Raw genomic sequence first — 22,350 nt, 5'->3', positions numbered from 1 at the left:
ATAAAAGAGAAAACACCTTTTGCTTCCAGACCTAATAAATGGATAACTTAATTGGGCAAATGTGCAAGTTACTGGCTGAACTCTGGACACAACTAAGTCAACAACTGTGGATCCCCTCTAATATGTTGGAGGGATCATGGTGCACTATCCTATGGCCAACAGGAAACAATCCTCCTGCCTTAGCCTCTTAAATACTGGGATTACATATGTATACCACTGCACCTCGCTCTTGCCTGGGTCTTAAACTGTCCTTTGGTAAAGGACATAAGCCTCCCCTGGAAGAACTGCTGCATCTTCACTTCAGACACTCCTCAGCTCCAGGGGCTTCTCATGGTTGCTTCTCTCTCTGTTACTTCTTAGCCATGGAAGAGCTTAGCTGGACCTTTTGTCCATGTTGTTCAGTCCCTCTGGCTGCAGTTTGACCTGACCAGGTATGCTGAGCTGCTGTCACTTGAGACTTTAGTCAAGAGACAGTAGAGACAGCTAGCTTAAGTAATAGGATATTCACAGTTGAATAGCAACTGATGAATTGATCTGAATGGAGCCTGCCCTAGGACCTGGGAAGGAGGAACATCTATCTTGCTGGCCCACCCAGTGGATAGAAGGAGTCCAGCATTTTAACCTCTAGCTCTTCTATTCACAGTAGCCCTCACGGGCTTCTTGAGGCCTCTGTCAATAAAAGGAAAGGTTAGTCTGGGGACTATGTAGGTGGCAGGTCCTTGTAAATGTTTATTTCAGCCCCCCAATCCTATATTCAGGCCCATCTGCCTTTAGAGAGATGCCTTCCTTAAATATGTCTAGCAACAAAGTCCTTTGTGCCCCACTCAAGCCTGGGAGCCTGCACTGGTTTCTCTTTTATTACTATTTTTAGTTTGCAAGTAATCATTGTGCACTACTTGTGACGTGATGATTTCCCTCTGTGGTCTCAGGAATGCATTATTTTGTGTTCTTTACTTGTGACCCATGGTGCTGTCCCTCCTTTGTCTCAGGTGTTGATGGTTTGCATTCTTTGTCTTGATCAGTCTGGTTTGGAATCTATTAATCCATTGATCTTTTCAAAGAACCAGCTTTGACTGCATTTTTCACTGTTTGCTTTATTCCTCTGTTTTCTACTCATGCCTTTATTCTTTTACTTTAATTCTTTGGTTTTGTTTGGTTTTCTGAGCTTTCAGTCTTCTATATGGTGTGGATTTGGTGTATTCCTTCTGTACCTTGGACTCAAGTGCATGCTCCTTTTAAGGACTTCCTACTGTGTTTTACAAATCCCACTCTGTGTGTAGTTCAGGGCCAGCAGATTTCAATCTGTGGGAGATAGGACTTCCTTTCCAGGATTATATTTCCTCAGTCTGAAATCTAGATATTCTAACTGATTTCCAAGTTCCTGGGACACCACCAGGTGAGACCTGTTCTTAGGTGAGAGCTATTAACCGTAGTTAAGCTCATCCAGTGCCTCTCTGTTCATGCATTAGCTGCCTAGCCTCCACCTACTGTGGGTCATTGTCCAGAGTTGTGCTCTTCCAGTTTTTCCAAAATGTATCATTTATTTTCTGTAGGAGATGCTATGGAGCAGATGTCTATATCTTCCCCAAATTCACAGGTTGGACTCAGCAAGTATACCCTGGGAACCTGATTGACACTGTGTATGTAATCTTCTAGTTCCCTCTTTGTCTCCTCAGTAAAGGGGACGCTCTACTGAATTCAAGGAAGGTAAACTACTAGCAGTCTTTACTCCCCAGTCCCTTATCATAAAAGAAAGTATATTTGGAGGTGAGGTGAGGTCATAGAGTTGAGGTGAGCAATATTGAGGACTGTAAGGGACCCAACTCTGTGGTGTTGGTGCTATCACTGTATGTGGTGTGGGTTCCACGGAACAGTGTTAAAAAGTAGGGCCAATGCTTTGCAAAGTACATGCAATATTTGACCACCAAGTGTTAATAAAAACTGAAGGGAAAAGGACTTCTGACTAGTGAAGTCTCATAGGATACCAAGGCATTCATTCCCATTTTTAAAATGAAGAACAGAGAGGAAAAAGTGAAGCTCCAAGAGGTGAGGCTACTTTGCCCAACACCACACATTTACTGATGTTCAGAATTGGAATTCAAAAACAGTCCCCTTTGACTCTGAGAATTCAGTGGCATGGTCATGTGACTGTGCCCTTCTACAGGCTCCTGAGTAAGTATTTTGTCACCTCTGCTCTTCAAACTCTCCTGTTCTGACCTGTGCTAGTCCATCTGTTAATATCTAGAGTGTTGGGGATGTCTCCTTCAGGCCTTAAGTCAAAGCACCCCATAGCCCTAGCGTAGCTACTCTTAAGTGTTTGTAGATGGAAAGAGTTTCTGAGTCTTCCCAAAAACATGTGGTTGTGTGGTTGTATTCCAGGATGCCGAGTAGTGACATCCTCAGAGCTCTCCACCAAGAGAAAATGAAATTCCTGAGAAGCCCTCAATTCTCAGAATAGACACTATCCCTGTGTTTCCCTGTCTCTTGCTCTTTCTGCTTTGTAGAACCCTTAGGAACAGGACTAAAGTAATCCAGCCCCAAGAAGGGAGGAGGTCCAGCTGAGATCAGAGCCAACTGAGTAAGGGCCATGGCCTCATTGGGCTATGAAGGTGTGATTTCTCCCACTTGAAGTCTACTGATTTGGGGTTGTCCTTTCATTGTCTTCAGAGGTTGGATCATGTCTACTGTGTGTGCCCCACATGGTTAAGAAGTTTAAAGGAGGACTGGAGAGATGGCTCAGCAGTTAAGAGCATCTGTTGCTCTTGTAGAGGACCCAAACTCAATTCCCAGCATTCACATTAGGCATTTTACTACTGTCTGTATGTAATTCCAACTTCAGGGTATCTGATGCCTTTGGCCTTCTGAGCCACTGGAACTCATGTACACATAACCACCTGCCTGCACACAGACATACACACATGCACATAATTAAAGTGTTTTTTTAAAGAGGTTTACAGGAAAGACACAGTGCACAGAGACATGTTATTCCCAGCAGCAGAACCAGGATTTCCCCAGGAACAATGGCAAGTCACTAGTTGTATGTGAAGAAGTCACTGTATATGAACTTTACTATCCCACAGGCATGGGTATGCCTATATTCCTCACAGGTGTGGGCATCAGTATACATATGCACACATGCACACACATGCAAAACACAGACATACAGATGCATGTACGTGCTCACTCCCCATCACCTCCATGCACACGAGTGCAAGTGGGCTTCAGTATTCTAAGCAAAGTCAGAACTCTATTCCAGAGGGCTACAGTTGTAGGAGCCCTGATAGGAAACCAATATCTTTAACAGGTGGGTATACATTTGTACTCTGGCAGGCTGTCCTTTTCAGCACACTTCTTCTCCTTCCTTGACCTAGAAGCAGGAAGATAGACAGCTCTTTCTAGAAACTTGCTAACCCACTTAAAGGAAAAAGTGCTATTGCTGTTAAAGGTCTGTATGTGATCATTCTAATCAGTTTCTAAACAGTGCTTTGTGCAGTAGCAGCTTTGTAATAACAGTTTTTACTATCCCCCCCCATGTGTGTGTGTGCGCGTGCGCCTCTGAGGGGCATTCTTTGATGATGATGAATGGAAAGAGCATTGGTTTCGCACGCATGCCAACCTGGGTCCTCATCCAGCATAGCCACCTGACAGCTGTGAAGTCTGATCCCAGGGTCCTTAATCAGCACCTGCTGGATGGACAGTAGCTGTCAAAATGATGTGTATTGCTCATCATTAGTTAGAGAATAAAGATCTGACCTCCTGATACAATGTGTGAGATTACAGCACAGTGTTAGGTGTCCTGAGCTGTAATAACTAATATCAGTGCTTTTTGACCATTCTGTCTGAGAGTGGACTAATTAGTGCAACTCGAAGATCTAAATCTACTCAACACATGTGTGTGGTCTGTTACCTGCCAGGCCCCATGGCGTTGGGAGGTTAGACAGAATTGACTGAGGGTTGTTGGGAAGCATCTGGATGATCAATAGCTATAGATACATTAGTGTAATAATAATTAGAGCAATTATAAAAGATATATAAAGATACTCAAGTGCAGATGGGAGATGCAATTCTGTTCAGATAGAAAATAAAAAATAATATTAAGCATCTTAATTGCAGTCATAGAAACCAGCTAGGGCCATCTTGCACACAAAAGAAATGGATTGGATTGCAAGGCCTCACCAGTGGGTGTTGGGAGTAGGCATCACAACTGCCACTTGGGTTCTTGTGCTGTGCCTTGGTCCTGTCAAATCAGTCTCCATAAGCCCCTCCATCACTATCTTTACAGGATTTAGTTTTGTGAGATGGTGACTTTCTCACAAGGCTGGCATTTCTCCTTGACTAGTCCATGCAAAGGACGCACACATATCTGATCCGTTTCACAAAAAGGGCATCTTTTTTTCTCAAGATGGCAGCATTCAGTTTTACCAAGTATGGCAGTACTTGATTGGGTCCTAGACCACTGAAAAAAGCAGAGCATTTGAACAGAGTCCTAAAAAGGTTCTAGGCAGAAGACAGGAAAAGTTTCTGTTTGTTTATTTGTTTTTTCTTTTTTCTTTTCTTTTTTAAGGCAAAGAGCAGAAGGAGCCGGAAGTAAAGGCCATGAAAACCCTGGTTGTCGTAGACAGCTAGAACTTGGGTGTGCTAAGGACAATATTTTATAGCTGGCTAAAGCTTGGTCAGTTTCTGATACATGTTCTTACAAGAAAGATCCCAGACCTAGATTGTAAATGGATCCAGTTTCTAAGTAGCTTTTAGGTTCCTAATGGAACAGCTTTCCTAATGGCCAAGAGGATGATGCCAGATGCTGTAAGCCCCATTTTCCTTCTCTGCAGGGAAAACTCCATGCTCACCAGCACTGTGTCCAGCTCAGGCTCTGTGGGCAGTACTGATGTCCACACAGCCCCTGATTTCCTTTGCAGATGGGAGACATCTGCCCTCCTGCTTATCTTTATGGACTGAGGGTGGTTAGGGCCAAGCAACCTTTCTCTGGTCGGTTGTACATTGCTTCTCTGACTCAGTCTCAAAGCACTCTAAAGACCCTTTCTAACTTACAAAACCCCTGGTAACTTACAAAACCCCCCACTCTGAAGTTGCAATGTGTGTGTGTCATGTCTTGTTTTATAGGCTCTGAGCCTAGAGCTCAAGCTGTGTGTTGCAATCCCATAAGCAGGGGTCAAACTACCTTTTCATAGGGGTAGCATATCAGATTCCTGCATATCAGATATTTACATTTTGGTTCATAATAGTAGCAAAATTACAGCTATGAGGTAGCAATGAAGTAATTTTATGGTTGGCAGTCACTACAATGTGAGGAACTGTTTTAAAGTGTCATAGCCTTAGGAAGGTTGAGAACCATTGTCTTAGAGAAACTCATGATTGAGTATGAATTTCCTTCTGATCAAAAGCTGGTGCTATCTCTCAGCCCTTGTTCTCTGCAAGGAGTCGTGATTGTCACACTGTCACTTTAAGCAACTTCTCTGAACACATACTCCTCAGAGCTGCAAAGTGAAGCAGCAGGCCCCTGAATTGAGTACTGCATCCATTTCCTCTCTCCCCAGCTTCCTTTCTAGCCTGTAGAATCAGGTCCACCCATGAGCTCTACTCTACCGGACTCTGGCTTGTTTCAAGTGGCACATTGTTACAGTGCACTCAGAGACAGCCCCTGCCTCCCTCACAGGCAGGGATTTTATTCTCCATCATTACTTTTTAAAAGGTGTTCAGCTAGAAAATTGCATATTATTTCCTCTGTAAAGGTTTCTCCTTGCTGCCTTTGTGCAGCTACAGCTGTCATAACCACAGTTGATATTTTGTGTGCCCGTGCATGCAAGTGCTGGCGTGGAGAGAGATAATCAGGCAGTCCTCTTGGGCAGCCGCCTTCCAGTTTGGCTTTTATGAACTGGATTTAAAAAATAAGTAAGTCAGATCATATCATTCTGCTGCTCTTGCCTCATAGAAGTCAGCATGAACCTTTCACCACAGCCTGCCGGTCCTGCACCTCCAGGCATCAGCCTGGTTTTCATGCATTTGCTCCTCCCCCCTTCACAGCTATGTGCCTTTGTGTTTGTTATGTTCTTGTTTCTATCCCTTGGATGTGCCAATGTTTGTTTCTGCTAAGAAGCCTCTGTATTTTCTTCTAGGAATAGCTCTGCCTAGATGAGTCTTTATCCACTGCTTTAGTTTATGTTTGTTCAACTTCCACCAATCCTTGTCTTCCTCAATTCAGTGTGGTACCCCAATTCTGGGAACAGTCCAGGACTATGGGTATTCAGTGAGGTGTCCTAGCCCTGAGAGCAGTCTCAGGCCACAGGTGTTCAGTGCATTTTTGTTCTGGACTGACAGTAACAGAAGCCTAAAGTAACAACAGGGTTGCAGCAGGACTTGGCCAAAGTGCTGGCAGGAGAAAGGATATTACGGGGAGGTACAAATGGGTCTCTGCTGCTTTGTCTCTGCTGGCCCTTCTTTGCTCCCAGAACTACACTCTGATGACATGGGTGTGGGAAGGCAGCAAGCCAAGGATGCAGGTAGGAAGCACAGTGGTGGTGGCAGGAGCAGGCTGGTGTAGTGCCAGCATTCCCACCCTCAGCTGATTGTACAGTATGAGAGGCCCTGTGTGGCTGTTATTCTGTGCAAACCTGGGCTTTGTCCTAGCCTGGGGCAAATGGGGCATATACCAAATGAATGCTGTGCTTGTTTCCAACCATATAGTTTCCCTTCCTGGGACTTGATGAGACTGTAGAGTGATAAATGGCTTCTTACCACAGGCTCACTCGAAAAATTATATACCAGGTAGACTTTTTCAGAAGCAGTAACTTATTATGTGATGTTTTTTGCCATGTGTTCTTGCTTACCAACTCCAAAGTGTCATTAAGGGAAAGGTTTAGGTGCATCCTCTCCCAGGACTGGTGTGTGTGTGTGTGTGTGTGTGTGTGTGTGTGTGTGTGTGTGTCGGCATTTGGCATGTAAATAAATACATTTTTTTTAAAAAGGGAAAGGAAGAAGGTGCCAATAGGTACACTGCATAGAATGTATCACACACATAGCTGCCTCTGGAACTTTCTGTTGTCTCCTTTCTATGGTTTTGTTCTTTGCTTCCATGGGCCACATGGAAGATATGCTTTGGCTGTATAGTCCCTCACAGTCCCTCTTTTCTCCTGTCTCCTGCATGGACAGGGCATGCCCAGTCGGGGTGTGCCCTTAGCATGACAGCCTGTAAATAGAATTTTTGGATGGAAGCAGCATCAGAAGGTACCGTCTCCAAATGAGACCTATTTTCATGCCTCTCTCTCTGGTAATAAAAGGAATGGGGGCTGCAGAGAGAGTCTGTGAGAGCTCAGCAGATGGTAATAGAGTGTTTTCTCAAAGTTTCCTGCACAGCATCAGTGAATCTCAGGATGCATGTGGAGTAATGAGGAACAAAAGACAGGACTTTGAATGTCCCTCTCAGCCAAACATTTATGAACTGGATCCTTTCTGGCACAGGTACGTGGTTGGAAGATGAAGGATGTGATTCTAGAAAAGTGGTCTTCCCTGGTTACTTTATGTTCTCTGGGCAGTTGTCACCTTATCCTGTGTTACCACACAGCAAGTTTTTCCTTGGCTCCTGCCTGTTCCATTTGGGCTTGATTTAGCCAAGCCATCTGATAATTCATGAAAGATCTGTACCTCTGTAGCGTCTTCCTGAACAGTGCTGATTCTCAACATGTCCTGATACATAGCTGGGATGGGAAGGGAAGAAGGAAGGAAGGACCAGATCCTGCAAGGTGGTTTCTCTTCAGACCCAGAGCAGGCAAACACAGGCATGTCCAGGACCCCAGCACTGGAGTATAAATGCACCAGTCCCTCACAGCAGCACTGCAAACTGAGGAGGCTGGAGCAAAGCAGCACTGTTAATGCTCATGGCAAATCAGTGTTAGAGCCCAAGCTACTGAGCCATCTCCCTCACTGTTCATGTTTTCTCCTACATCTGCAGTGCTGTATTCCTTCTGTCCTCTCACCACACTAGCTGTGTGTGGACTTGGAAGACAGTGTAAGGACCTACTGGTAGAGAAGAGTACTGACAAGTAAGCAGGCAGACATGACCACATTCCCTCTTTGCAACTTATGTCCTCGCAGATACAAGAGCGCACACAGTAAGGTCATTTCTGGCAGTAATTTGGCAGTTGGATGAGTATTCCTTGTGCTAACGGCTGCACTCTATTATTGTGATGATGATGTGAGGGCCACTTAGGAGATGAGGCTGCCGATGGCATTTATTATTACAGTATGGGTAGGTGTGGCTTCCCACATCAGGCCAGAACCCCAAGACCTTGTGTTTTGCATTCAGCGACAGCAGAGGTGCCTGCTGCTGCTGCTCTCTCTTCCTCCTCTTCTTCCTCTTCTTCCTCTTCTTCCTCCTTTTCCTTCTTGCCAGTTTCTTAATTTGTATCCTTGACTGACCTTGAAGTCACCCTGGAATTCTGCTGAAATCTGTGGTGATCCTTTTGACTCTGATTCCATTGTGAAGATACACACACACAGTTCAGGTCTCACTCTTGTTCTCCTGGAGTGCTGGTTTCCTTACTGCTGGCCTTTTCTTGGGTATTGCAGTGACTGTATTCCAATATGATCCATTTCCTTGGATCTTCTAAAATCAATATTGGTTTTGAGATAATTTCACAGCTGAGACCAGCCTTGAACTCATCATCATACTACTTCAGAATGTCGAGTGCTGGGATTATAGGTATGCATCACTGTGCCTGGCTTTTCTTTATTAAATTTATGCCATCAACTCACTCATTGAGAGAGAGCCATAGTAGCACTCTCTTCTATGGCTATTGGTATGTTTGCTGAGGTGTACTAGCCATCACCACAGTTGAAGCTTAGAACATTTTATCACCCCCAAGAAGAATCCTGTTGACCCTCGAGTCACATCACATCCCAGTTGCTGGCAGGTACTCACCAACTTCCTGCCTCTTTGTTTGCCTGGCAGGAGTCCCCATCTGAACATGATCTTGCAGTATGTGGCTGTTTGTACCCACCCTGTCTCTCCTCCCCCTCCCTTCCTCTCTCTCTCTCATCTTTGAGATGTTGTACCATGTGTTTTGCATATTTACTATTTCTCTCTGCTCTGATCCATCCCCATTCCTACCTAGCTACTTATCTTTGTGTTCTTCTTTTTTTTTTTTTTCACCCATCAAGTTGAATTTGTGCCGCTCACATATTCTTGTAGTATAGCCTTCCACTTGGAGAGTGGTTAACTTACCAGTGTTTATACACTTAAAGCCCCTTGGATGGGAGTGAGACTTCATACCCACCTTCCCCTTCCTGCTGGGATTTGACCTGGCTTGAGCTTGCACAGGTCTTACATATATTGTCACAGCTGCTGTGAATTCATAGATGCAGCTACTCTACTGTGTCTGGAAGTCATTGTTTCCTTATAGTCACCTACCACCTGTGGCTCTTACAGTCCTTCCTCCCTTACTTCTGCAATGGCCCTTGAGCATTGAGTGGAAAGTATGATAAAGATGTCCCATTTGGTGATGAGCCTTTAAATCTCTTATTTTCTGAACTTTTAAAAGTATGGGTTTGTGTTAATTGCCATCTACTGTAGAAAGGAGCTCTTCTCATGAGGGCTGAGAGATGCACTCATCTATGCATTCATCTATGAGTCAGTTGTCCATTTAGAAGAATAGTAGAAGTAGGCTCCTCTAGGGCCTGTGTCCTGTCTAACCTTGGGTTCTTGGCCTGATAATGGTGTGAAGATAGGGGTCTTTTCTTTTAGAGTGGGGCTCAGGTGTAATCAGAAAATGGTTGATTATTCCCATCATGCTTGTGCCACTATTGCATGCTTGTGTCGTGTCTTGCCAGGGCAGTAATCACTGTAGCTCTTGGGGTTCACAACTGTGTAGGTTTGCTGATTAGTTTTCTCCTTTGATAACAGGTAGCATGCTTAGCACCTTCCAGCATCATGGAAAATAGCCAGTGGGGATGAAGCTTCTGGATTCATCCTTGATTTTCTCCATGTTCTATGACTCAAGTATGTGGTGTCTTCAGCAAAAAGATTTTCCTACCAAGTTTGGGGGTCTCTGGGACCTCACTAGCTAACAACTCCAAATGAGGTAACCCATTACAGGCACTAAGATTTTTTTTGTTAGCCTGTGGCTTATTTCTTGTTGTCTGGTTTTCAAGATTCATTTGTGTATCAGGGCTTTTTTCCTTGCTCTGGACAAATTGTATCCCATTGTGTAGAAGCACTGCACTTGAAATCCATTCATTAGTTGATGTCATTGTGTGGCTGTGTGTAGGAAAAGGGAAGGGGACTGCTTCTGAAGGTATGATTATATTATGCTATATTATGTTATGTTATGTTATATTATATTATGTTGTGTTATATTATATCATATGCAAACTATATATTGATGTTTAAAAGTGCACGAATGTGCTTTAAAAGCCCGTGGTAGTTCTACAGGTGGGTCCCTGAGGCAGGCTGTCAGAAAATAAAAGTAAACACAGCATAAGCACTGACACGACCTCCCAGAGGTCTTCATGCTGGTGCCTTAGTGGAGATGATCTCAGATCATCTCAAAATTCTATTTGTCTTTGAGATTTGGCTTTTTACATTGAAAGCCAGTTACCCATTGCAACAGTGGATAGATAGGAATGCCTTTCTTCCTGATTGAATACCTAATAATAACACTTTTATTATCACGAAGACAATTCTTGGCTGACATTTAACTTGAATGCATTACATTGAATCAGATACCGTGTTGGTGCTTTATATGCACACTCTTAATTAACCTCCCTACAGCCTCATGAGACAGAGCTGCTGTCAGTCTTCCTGGTGTAGAAATTAAGAAACTGAGACTTAAAGAAGCTGACCATGGACACTCAAGTAGAAGACAGATTCATGTCAGGATTTCTGACTGCAAAGCAAGCCTGCTGTCTGGAGCCCTTTTGTACATATCCTTGAACATTAGTGAGTATCCTGACAGATGGAAAGGAGGGACTTTAGGGCTGGTGATCTAGATGTCTCATCATTTACTTTCTGTTTGTGTCCATGCCTTGCTGCCTAGCATTTGTGAACAACATGCACTTCTGAGCTTATCTCAAAACCTGCCACATGAAAAGCTGCCCTTTATCAAAATCCTACGTAACTCAAGTGCACACTAAGTGTTTGACATACATTGCTGCCATACAGGTTATGCATGGCATCCAATTTGAGGGTCTATGGTTTTCTTTTATCCAAACATATCTTCAGATAGGCTGACTGCTTGAAGTTGGTTGCATAGGAAAAAGGAATCTGTCTTCATAACTCTACGTCTGTACCGCCTGCACCAAACTACTTAACCTGAGTCTTATTTTCTTTACATATTCAATGAGAGATTTGTTTAAATCTTAATTTTTACAAAATGTTTAAAGCTGTGCATTTACCTCTTAGACTCATTGGCTTGGTTATGCAGTGTTTTGTGTTTTTTATTAATTATTTACTTACTTTATATCATGTCAAAGCTTCCCCTCCTTCCTCTTCTCCCTGTCACTCCCTCTCACCTCCCTCATCTACCTCACCTCCCCCATCTATCCCACCTCCCCTTACCCTCCCATCCACCTCTCCTTGGGCCCTTCTCCTCAGAAAATGGGAGGCCTCCCATGGATATCAGTCAGCCTTGGCATATCAAGGTGCAGTAAGACCAGGTGCATCTTCAGTTGAGGCTAGGCAATGCAGTCCAGTTAGGGGAAAGGCAGGCAATGTAGTCAGAGACAGCCCCTGCTCCTGCTTTAGGAGTCCCACATGAAGACCCAGCTGCACAACTGTTACATATGTGCAGAGGTTGGCCATGTACTTTTAAATATAAAATTGTTAGCCCTTTTACAAAATTTCAGAGTATTTATTTGACATAGTAATTATGCATATTCGTGGATAACAATGATAATTTGATTCATGTATATAATGTGTAGTAATTGAAATTTCTTTTATATTCTTTTAATTCCCAAGTTATTTAGTAGGGTGCATTACTAAAATTGACTTTTAGTCATTCTTTTCACTGCATTGTGTAGTTGTGTTGTATTGTACCTAAAGAAGTGATGAGTTTTTACAGCTGTGGGATGAACTCTCAGGGAATGGAAGCATTCACGTAGGGGATTGGAGGTGGGGGTGGGGGTGGCGGCTTCTAGATGTGCCCATTCATCAATCTCATTGGTGTATTTAGTGAACATTCTAAGCCTTTCCTCATTTGTCTTCTTTTATTTTTGGGGAAAGTGTTTCACTAAGCCAGTGTCACATTCTTCAAAAATGGTCACATTTTGGTAAATTTTGCTGGTGGTTGCCCCTCCCCCCACCAAAGATGGCTTTCTGTTGCCTCTGCCTCCCAGAAAGCATGTGCTTCTCAGCTCCATGTGTTCTGAGCACTGAGCACTCAGTGTGCACCTGTTCCTCAGTCCAAGCAGACTGTCAGTCAGGTTGTGTGGCCATGCTGATCTCTTCCTGTCTTCCTGTCCTCAAGAAGTCTACTTGTTCCATCAGCATCTCCACAGTAGAGTGCTGAGGCCTCCAACCTGTCAGCTTTGCTTTGAGTACTTTAGTTTATTAAGTATGTGGACACTTACTTTGCATTATTTCTTTGGGAATACTGATCTGCTTTATTGGAAACAGCCTTCCTTGTGTTTAGGAACATTTTTCAATCGAAGGCTTTCTTATCTGATATTAACACATTCACACTGGCTTTCTTCTACCAGGGAGGTATCTGTGTACCTTCATTCATTGTATTTTAGAACCTTTTATTTGTATCCAGGGGATATCATTAGGACTTTGCTATTTCATTAGGGCAGAATAATGTGACCACTTAAGATCTCTAGAACCTGTGACTATATCCCATATGCAAAAGGGACTCTTCAGGTGTGATTAAGTTAAGGATATCATGAGATGCTGAGGTTGCCCTTTATTGTCCAAGTGGCCTCAGAGTAACCCGAGGATCCTTAGAAGGTAAAATAAGAAAGTCAGAAAGGATATAAGGAGGGGTGAGGTCAAGCTCAATGTATAGCCACAAGTCCCTAGATCCTAAAATCCATTAAAGCCAGAGACTGTAAGGAAAAGATTTTTCTAAAAAGGCTCCGTCCCTGAGAATATCATGGACTTATCCAGGTAATCCTCATTGAAACATCTGCCTCTGCATCTGTAGGATACATAGCATTGATGTGCTTTTAGCCACAAAGGTTCATTCATTTTGTTGTTGGTGGTAGTGCTCTAAGAAATGATGCAAGGGTCCCTGAATAAGTCAATTTTTTTTTTTTTTATAAATCTGTGACCATAGTTGGTTTTTATTTTGGTTACTTTTTTAGGGCTGCTATAAACATTACATTCTTCTCTCTTTCTCTTCCCCCTCTCTGTTTTTTTCTCTTTCTCTTTTTCTCCCTTTCTAACTCTATGACTTTCTGTGTTCAAGAATATTTTATTTCTTCAGGACTTACTAGGAAGTTTACAGTGCATTTGCTTAGTGCTTTTTGCATAACTCAGGTCTGTAGTGGAGATCCTCACCCCTCCCAGGCTTGGTCTCTGCTTGCTGTGTCTGAGCTCTGGAGAGGTCTGTTCCATTGTGCTCGCTTCTATTAATTTTTAAAGTGTTTTCCTTGTTTCTATATGGTTTTTATTTTTAAAAAAACTTTAATTAATTTAAAATTAATTCTTTGATAATTTCATACAATGTAGTTTTGATCATATTACCCTCCCCCAATTCCTCTCGGATCCACCTCCACCTCCCTACCCATCTAATCTTGTGTCCTCATTTTATTTTTTTAAGCTCATCAAGTCCAATTTGTGTTGCCCATATAGTTTTAGGTTTAATGGTCATTCCCTGGAGTGTGGTCAACACATGAAGGATCACATCCTTAAAGAAAACTTACAGTTCCTCTCCTAGCCACTATCAATTGCCCAAAGCTCCTTACTTAGGGGTGGGACTTTGTGCTCCCTTCCCCCTTCACACTGGGGTTTGGTCTGGCTTGAATTTGCACAGGTATTGTGCATGTTGTTATAACTGCTGAGTTTACATGGTGCAACTGCCTTGTTGTGTCCAGAAAATACTGTCTTATTGTATTCATCTACCACCTGTGGCTCCTAGAGTCCTTTCTCAACCTTTTCTGCAATGACACTCAAGCACTGGGTGGAAAGGGTGTGATAAAGATGTCCCATTTCATGATAAGCCTTCAATAATCTCTTATTCTCTGAACTTGAAAAGTGTGGGTCCATGTTAACTGCCATCTGCTGTAAAAAGGGCTGAGAGATGCACTCATCTATGGGTATTGTGGTAAATCCCTGGGAGTCAGTTAGAGCTCTGAGCCTATGACCTGTCTGACCATGGGTTCTTGGCCTGTAGAGTGGGGCTCAAATGCAATCAGAAAGTGGTTGATTATTTCCATGATGTCTGTGAAAGGTAGCCAGTGGGGATGAAGCTTCATGGTCACTAGTCACTTGATTTCTCCATGTTCTATGACTCAGGTGTATGGATTCTTCAGCAGAAGGATCTTACTGATAATTTCCAGAGAGTAATCAATAGATCAGCATAGTTTAGGAACCTTACTGGCCAACAACTCCAAAAGAGGTAATTCATTCCTGGCACTGAAATTTTTATTTTGTTAGCCCATCGTTGTCCCATTATATGATAACTCCATTTAAAGTATTTTTTTCTAGGGTGTATAGGTATTTTCCTTGCATATATATATATAACATATATATGTTATATATATATATGCACCATGTGGATGCAGTGCCCACAGAGGCCAGACGAGGGCATTGGATCCCCTGGAACTGGAGTTATGCATGATTGTGAGCCAAGTGTGTCTACTGGGAATTGAACTGGGTCTTAACTGCTGAGCCATCTCTCCAGTCCTCATTTAAAGACTTTCTATATGTCTATATTTTATGAAGCATTTACAGAAAGTTTCCATATAGCTTTTTTGTTAATTATTCCTTCTTTTATCCTATCTTCCCTTCCCTACCCCACTTAACCCTTTCTGTTCCATTATTCCACCTTAACTTTTTCTACTACTATATTCTGTATCTACTCTTAAACTCCATTCCCCAATGGCCCATTACTAATTTCCTGACATCTATGGGTATTCCTAATAAAACATACATGCCTGAAAGATTGAAGGCTAACAATCACAAATGAGAGAAAGCATATGACATTTTTCTTTGTAGGTCTGAGTTACCTCACTCAGAATGATTTTTTCTAGTTCCATCCAGTACTTATATATTCCATAATTTTGTTTTTCTTAACAGTGGAATAATAATTCATATGTAAATGTAACACATTATTTTTTTATCCATTCATTAGTTGATGTAAATTTAGTTTGTTTCTACTTCCTGGCTATTGTTTCTAGAGCAATAATGAACATAGTTGAACGAACATTTCCGCAGTAGGGTATCCACTCCTTTGGGTATATGCCCAAGAGTGGAATAGCCGGATCATATAGAAGATGACCTCTACACTGATTTACTTAGCAGTTATGCACATTACACCCCCACCATCAGTGAATAAGTGTCCTCCTTTCCTATCCATGTTAGCATTTTTTTTCAATCTTACTCATTCTGACTGAGACAATATGAATCTCAAAGTTGTTTCACTTTATATTTCCTTGATGTCTAAATGTGTTGAATATTTTTAAAAATATCTGTGTTTTATCTTTTGAAAAGGTGTTTAGTTCCATGCCCTATTTGGGGGGTTGTTGATTTTGTAGATGTTGACTTTTTTTTTTTAAGTTCTTTGTATATTCTAGATATTTTTGTTTTTTTCTCCTATCCTCTTCACTTGAATGTTAATGTCCTTCGTTATAGAATTTTTTTAGTTTCATAGGGTCCAATTTATCAGTTGTTGGTCTTAATGCTTACAGTTCCAGGGTCCTGCTTAAAAAAAATATTTTCTTGGGCCTTTAATAAAGTTCAAACATCCTAAGTTCAAACAGTTTCCCCTCTATAGGAGTGTTAATGTCTTTGATCCATTTGGAGTTGAGTTTTGCACAGAGTGAGGGTTTGGATTTGGTTTCATTCTTCAGCCTGTAGCTATCCAGTGTGAACAGCACAAAACAGATGGCTGTAAGCATGCAGGCTTATACATGGACTCTCAGGTCAGCCCTGTTGATCAGGTGTCTCTTTATGCCATAACATACTATTTTTTTTACTACATCTCTTTAGTACTTCATATCCAAGGTGGTGATAGCTCCAGTAGTTTTTTAATTGTTCAGGATTTGTTTTTGGCTACCCTGGGATCTTTGTGTTTTCATATGAAATTTAAGGGTTTTTTTTCAATTTTTGTAAAGAATTACATTGAATTTTGGTGGGAATTTCATTGAATCTGTAGATTGCTTTTTGTGGGATGGCTGTTTTCATATTACTAATCCTACAATTCATTAGCATATCATCTTATGGTATTGTCTTCAGTTTTGTTTTTTTCTGGTGCGTTGTTTTCATTGTATAAGTCTTTCACTACTTTGATTAACTTCATTTCAAGTTTGGGTTTTTCGTTTTTTGTTCTTTGGGTTTTTTTTTTTTTAATGCCACTATGAAAGCTACTGATGCCTTGATTTCCCTCTGTGTATATTTGCCATTTGTATATTGAAAGACTACTGTTTTTTTTTTTTTAGCGTGAATTTTATATTCTGCTAATTTTGTGGATTTGTTTATCAGCTGTGATTTTCTGGTGTACTCTTTAGTGACCTTTATGTAAAGCATTATATTATCTATAAATCAGAATGTTTTGACTCCTTTCCAGTTTTTCCTCTAGATCTCTTTTACTCAGGTTATTGCTTTAACTAAGTCTTCAAGTACCTATTGAGAGGGGGAAAGGGGAGTGGACACCCTTGTCCTATTCCTGAACTTAATGGAAATGTTTCCAGATTCTCTCTACTCATGATGTGGCCTATGAGGTAGGTCACTGTAGATTGCCTTTATTATGTTGAACTATGTCTTCTGTACTCCTAGGTTTGCCCAGAGATTTTATTGTGAAGGATATTGCATTTTGTCAAAGACCTTTTCTCATCTAATGAGATGATCATATTGTTTTTGCCCTAGTGTCTTTTTAGGTGACGAATTACATTTTTTAAAGAAGTTATATATGTCGAACCATCCACTGCATCCCTGGATGAAGCTGACTTGATCATGGTGTATTATCTTTATGTGTTTGTTGGGAAGTGTTTTGACGAGAACTTTTGTGACCATGTTCTTTAGTGATATTTTCTTTTCTGTTGTTGGAACTTTGCCTAATTTTCATATTAGAGAAACACTGGATTCCTAAAAAACTTTGGAATGTTTTTATGCTTTACAGAATAACTTGAGTAGTAATGATGTGTGTTCATCTTTGAAGGTCCAGTAGAATTCTGCACTGAATCTATTTAGTCCTGGGCTTTTTGGGGTGTGGAAGGGGATCTTCAATAATGCTTCTATCTCAATAGATGTTATTGGGCTATTAAAGTTATTCATTTCATTTTGACTTAGCTTTGGTAGGCCATATACCTAGAAATTCATCTATTTCTTTTAGATTTTTCAGTTCCCCCTCTTTTATTGAAGATTCTTTCATATAATATTAACTGGGTTTTCCCCTTCCCCAAATCCTATCCACCTCCCTACCCACCAACTTTATGTCTTTCTCTCTTTCAAAAAGAACACAAACAAAAATCTTTAAGAAACAATAAAACTAAAACCCCCCAAAAATAAAAATAAAAAAAAAAAACAAAAAACAAAACAAAAGTCAAAACAAAGCAAATGAAACAAAAAAGTCCTCAAAAATACCTACCACTGAGTCCATTTTTTTGTTAGCCAACTACTGCTAGGCATGAGGCAGTGCCCTGGACTTCGTTGGAAAAAAACTGATTTTCATTTTCAAGTAGCAATCAATCGCAGATAGCTTCTAGTTAGGGATTGGATCCCATATCCCCCCTCCCTCTTAGTGATCTGGCTTGAACCCATAAAGGTCTTATGTGTGGTGCTCTAGTCTCTCAGGTTCATATGTGCACTGGTCCTGTTGTACTTGTAAGATACTGTTTCCTTGGAGTTATCCATAACCTTGAGCTCTTATATTTCTTCTCCTCTTCCACATAGATATCTGATCCGTGAGGGGGATGGATCTCTGAGCTAATTTCCATCTGTTGCAAGAGGAAGTTTCTGTGATGTGGGTTGAGCAAGTCACTGATCTATGTGGTATAGCTGTATGTAATCAGGGGTCCTTTTATTGCTGTGCTCTTTGTGCAGAACAATAGTATTAGGTTTTCCCCTAGATCCAAGACCTATCTCATTTCATATTCTTGGCCATTTTAGTAGTGTTGGGTATGGGTTCCATCTCATGTAGTGAGCCTTAAATCCAATCAAGACATGGTTGTTTACTCCTCTAACATTTGTGCCACTGTTGGACCAGTATATTTTGAAAACAGGACATTGTTGTAGGTCTCAGAATTTGTATCTGGTTGATATGGATAATTACCTTTCTTCTCCAGTAGCATTCAGAATACCTTTCAGTTCCATAAACCCTAGTCAGTAGGAGTAATGCTTCTGGTTAGGCACCAGCTCTACTTCTCCATGTCCACTGACAAGTAAGTGTTGTATTCAGCAATAGGGGCTTGTCATCAGGTTGTGGAGGGTAATCAATAGACTTCGCAAACCCTGTGATATCTAGGGGTTTTCCATGAGGCCCCTTTGTCCAACAACTAAACAAGATGTAACCCATTCCTACAGCTTGGTGACAGAGATGTCTTATTGAGGCATTATCTCCCTTATTATTTGATAACTCCATTTAGATTCCTTTTATATTAGGAAGCTTCTGTAGTATACTTCCATATGGTTTTTCTAATAACCTATAATGTTAGTTATCTTTCCCCATAGTCCCTCCTTTACCCTTCTCTTCCATCCCCTTCCCAGTTTAATCCTATTGTAGTTTCCACTTTGTATCTCCATAACAATATATTCTGTTATCTCTTCCTTGGGAAATCTCTTCTCTGCCCTGGTCCCTTTCTAAGTACCTCACCTCTGTGATTAATCAGATTATAATACATTTTCAGAGCTAACACACAGATATAGGAAAAAATATACTGTATTTGTCTTTTAGAGTCTGGGTTACTTCACTTGGGATGATTCTTTTTCTAGCTCCATTAATTTACCTTAGAATCTCATAATTATATTTTCCTTATCAGCTAAATAATATTTTGTTGTATAAATATACCACATTTTCATTATCGACTCATCAATTGATGGACATCTAAGTTGTTTCTACATCCTCGTTATTGTGAATAGCACAGCAATGAGCATGGGTGAGCAAAAATCTCTGTCATAGAACATAGAGTCTTTTGGGTATATGCCAAGAGTCACCGTTGAATCTTGAGGAAGATGAATTCCCAGCTTCTGAGGAACTACATACTGATTTCCATAGTACTCTACCAGTTTGTACTCCCATCACCATTGACCATGTATTTTCCATTCCCTGCATCCTCACCAGCATGTATGATTATTTATCTTGGTCATTCAGCATAGGGAAAGATAAAATCTCAAGGAAGTTTTTTTGGTTTTTTTTGTTTGTTTGTTTGTTTGGTTGGTTGGTTTTTGGTTTTTCGAGACAGGGTTTCACTGTATAGCCCTGGCTGTCCTGGAACTCACTCTGTAGACCAGGCTGGCCTCGAACTCAGAAATCCACCTGCCTCTGCCTCCCGAGTGTTAGGATTAAAGGCATGCGCCACTACTGCCCAGCTTCAAGGAAGTTTTAATTTGCATTTTTCTTATGACTAAAGCTGTTGAACACTTATATAAGTGTTCAATGAAAGCCATTAGCATTTCGTCTTTTGAAAACTCTGCTTGGTTTTATACCCCAGTTTTTAATTGATTATTTTTGGTCATTGTTGTTTTAATGCTCAGTTTTTTTAGTTCATTATATATTCTAGATACTAACCTTCTATCAGATACACAATTGTTTTTTAAAATATTTTTTATTTTGTTGGTTGCCACTTTGACTGAATGATGATGTCCTTTGTAATACAGAAGTTTTTCTGTCCCATAGCAAATGAAATTTCAGCTCTCCGCCAGATTGCCACCATCATGGACACAAGTCGAATGCAGCCCATCAAGCTGGCTAGGGTAAACAAAGTGCTGGGCAGGACCAGTTTGGAGGGACAATGCACTCAGGTGCAAGTGGAATTCATAGATGACACCAGGTGCTCTCTGTCATCCAAAACATCAAAGGCCCCGTTAGAGGGTGGTATGCTCACCCTATTGGAGTCAGAAAGAGAAGCTCAGAGGTTGCACAGACCTTGCTGCTGGGTCCTGAATATCAACTACTTAGCCAATGGAATAACCTGCAAATGTTAAATAAAGCATTTGCATTTTAAAAAATGAAATTTCAATTAATAAATGTTGATGTTTGGTGCATAGATATTTTATCCCCTTAGATTACATATCCTCTTGGTGGATTTTTCCTTTATTGAGTATATATTGTCCTACCCTATCTTTTCTGTTTCATTTTGGTTTGAATTTTGTTTTTACAGATATGAAAATAGCTAGTACACTGCTTGTTTCTTGAGTCCGTTTGCTTGGAATACCTCTTCCATTTTTTACTATGGAGTGAAATCTATCCTTGATAATGAGGTGTGTTTCCTGGATGCAGCAGAAAGATGAATCCTGTTTTCTAACAGTCTGTTAGTTTGTGTCTTCTTACTCAGGAGATGAGACCATTAATATTGAGACTTGTTCATGAGCAGTGTTTCTTGATTTCTTTTATTTTGTTGTGGTAGTTGAATATTTCCCCCTTTCTTTTGATTTACTATCTGGGGTAATTTATTTATTAAGTCCTGTTGGGTATGGTTAACCTCCTCAGATAAAAGTTTTCACTATAGTTTTGGAACAAGTGGATTGGTAGATACAAATTGCTCAAATTTGGTTTTATCATGGAATGTTTTTCTTTCTCTTCTGTTTGTGATTGATAATTTTGCACCAGGTAGTGTAGTCTCAGCTGATATCTGTGGTCTATCAGAGTTTGTAGTACATCCATTTAGATCCTGCTGGCTTTCAGAGTCTCCATTGAGAAATTAAGTGTTATTCTAATGGGTCTGCTTTTATATGTGATTTTGTCTATTTCTCTTACAGCTTTTAATATCCTTTTCTTATTCAGAACATTTAGTGTTTTGATTATTATATTATGGGAGATTTCTTTTCTGGTTCTGCCTATATGGTGTCCTGTACATTTCATGTACCTTGATAGGCACCTCTTTCTTAAGATTGGTGAATTTTCCTTCTATGATTTTGTTTAAAAATATTTTTGTGCCTTTGACCTAAGTTTTTTTCTCTTTTATTCGTAGGTTTAGTCTTTTCATAGTGTCCCAGATTTCCTAGATATTTTGTCCCTAGATATTTTTATATTTAACTTTTTCTTTGACCTATCCATTTCTGCTTCTTTATCTACATAGCTTGGCTTTCTCTCTTCCATGCCTTGTAATCTCTTGGTGAGGCTCCTCCCTGAGGTTTTTGTTTGACATCCTAAATTTTTCAGTTTTATTTTGGTTTGAACCTTCTTTAGTGATCCTTGTAAAAGTAGCTTTAATTCACTTGTAGTAAATGTTGTCTCTGTGGCTTATAGCCTACATCTGCTAACCTAGGCCTAGTCCTGGAAGCTTCTAGCCTTTGTACAATCTAATCTAGGCCTGGAATGTGTCCAGTCTCTGAGACTTAATACTGACTAAAGCTCACCCTTTCTAGTTTTCTCTTAGCTCAGACTGGCTGGTCAACTCAGCTGTTCTGGCTCAAACTCCTCTCCAAGCTGACTGACTCAAATTGGGTTCTTTCACTTCTAACTGAGTTACTCCACTTGGCCTCAAACTAATTCTCTAGCATTCTCTTCTAATCTTCTGGCTCCTTCTCATTCTCTGGCTCGTTCTGTATTCTAGCTTCTCTCTTCAACCTGTCTCTGTAAAATTCTACTGGTAAAACTGTCTCTGAATTCCACAAACTGACTGAATAGAAGTGACTAGAACTCAAGAGATCTGCATGTCTCTCTCTTTTGAGTGCTGGGATTAAAGGCATATACCACCATGCTTAGATAATTTGCTCTATATATTAAGCTGGCCTTGAACTCAAAGATCTGCTTGCCGCTGTCTCCTGGGATTAAAGGAGTATGTGTATTCCAGCCAGATCACATAGACCTAGAAGGGTCTTTGGATGTGATCTCTTGCCAGACCAACCATGTTCGGAATTAAAATTAATCTACAGATCCTATTTCTACTTCCATGTGTTGAAATGTTTTCATTATTTCATTCACTTTTGTGTTTTCACTGTCTTTTTTTAAATTTTTGTTGCATGATTTCAATTTATCTGAATTTGTTAACATTTAAGAACATATTTTAAGTAAATAGAAT

At 40.7% G+C, this 22,350-nt stretch overlaps 1 protein-coding gene and 1 pseudogene across 2 annotated transcripts in view; both read left to right on the top strand.

Annotated features, from left to right (window-relative positions):
* The window catches only part of Chchd6 (coiled-coil-helix-coiled-coil-helix domain containing 6), a 211,628-nt gene that overhangs the window by 94,799 nt on the left and 94,479 nt on the right, over positions 1-22,350 (top strand). The window lies entirely within an intron of this gene.
* LOC116098454 lies at positions 19,956-20,311 on the top strand (annotated as a pseudogene).

Source organism: Mastomys coucha, unplaced genomic scaffold (genome assembly GCF_008632895.1).
Source record: "Mastomys coucha isolate ucsf_1 unplaced genomic scaffold, UCSF_Mcou_1 pScaffold20, whole genome shotgun sequence".
Classification (NCBI taxonomy): domain Eukaryota; kingdom Metazoa; phylum Chordata; class Mammalia; order Rodentia; family Muridae; genus Mastomys; species Mastomys coucha.
Note: the sequence above shows the minus strand (reverse complement) of the source record. Positions and strands in the feature narration are given on the sequence as shown.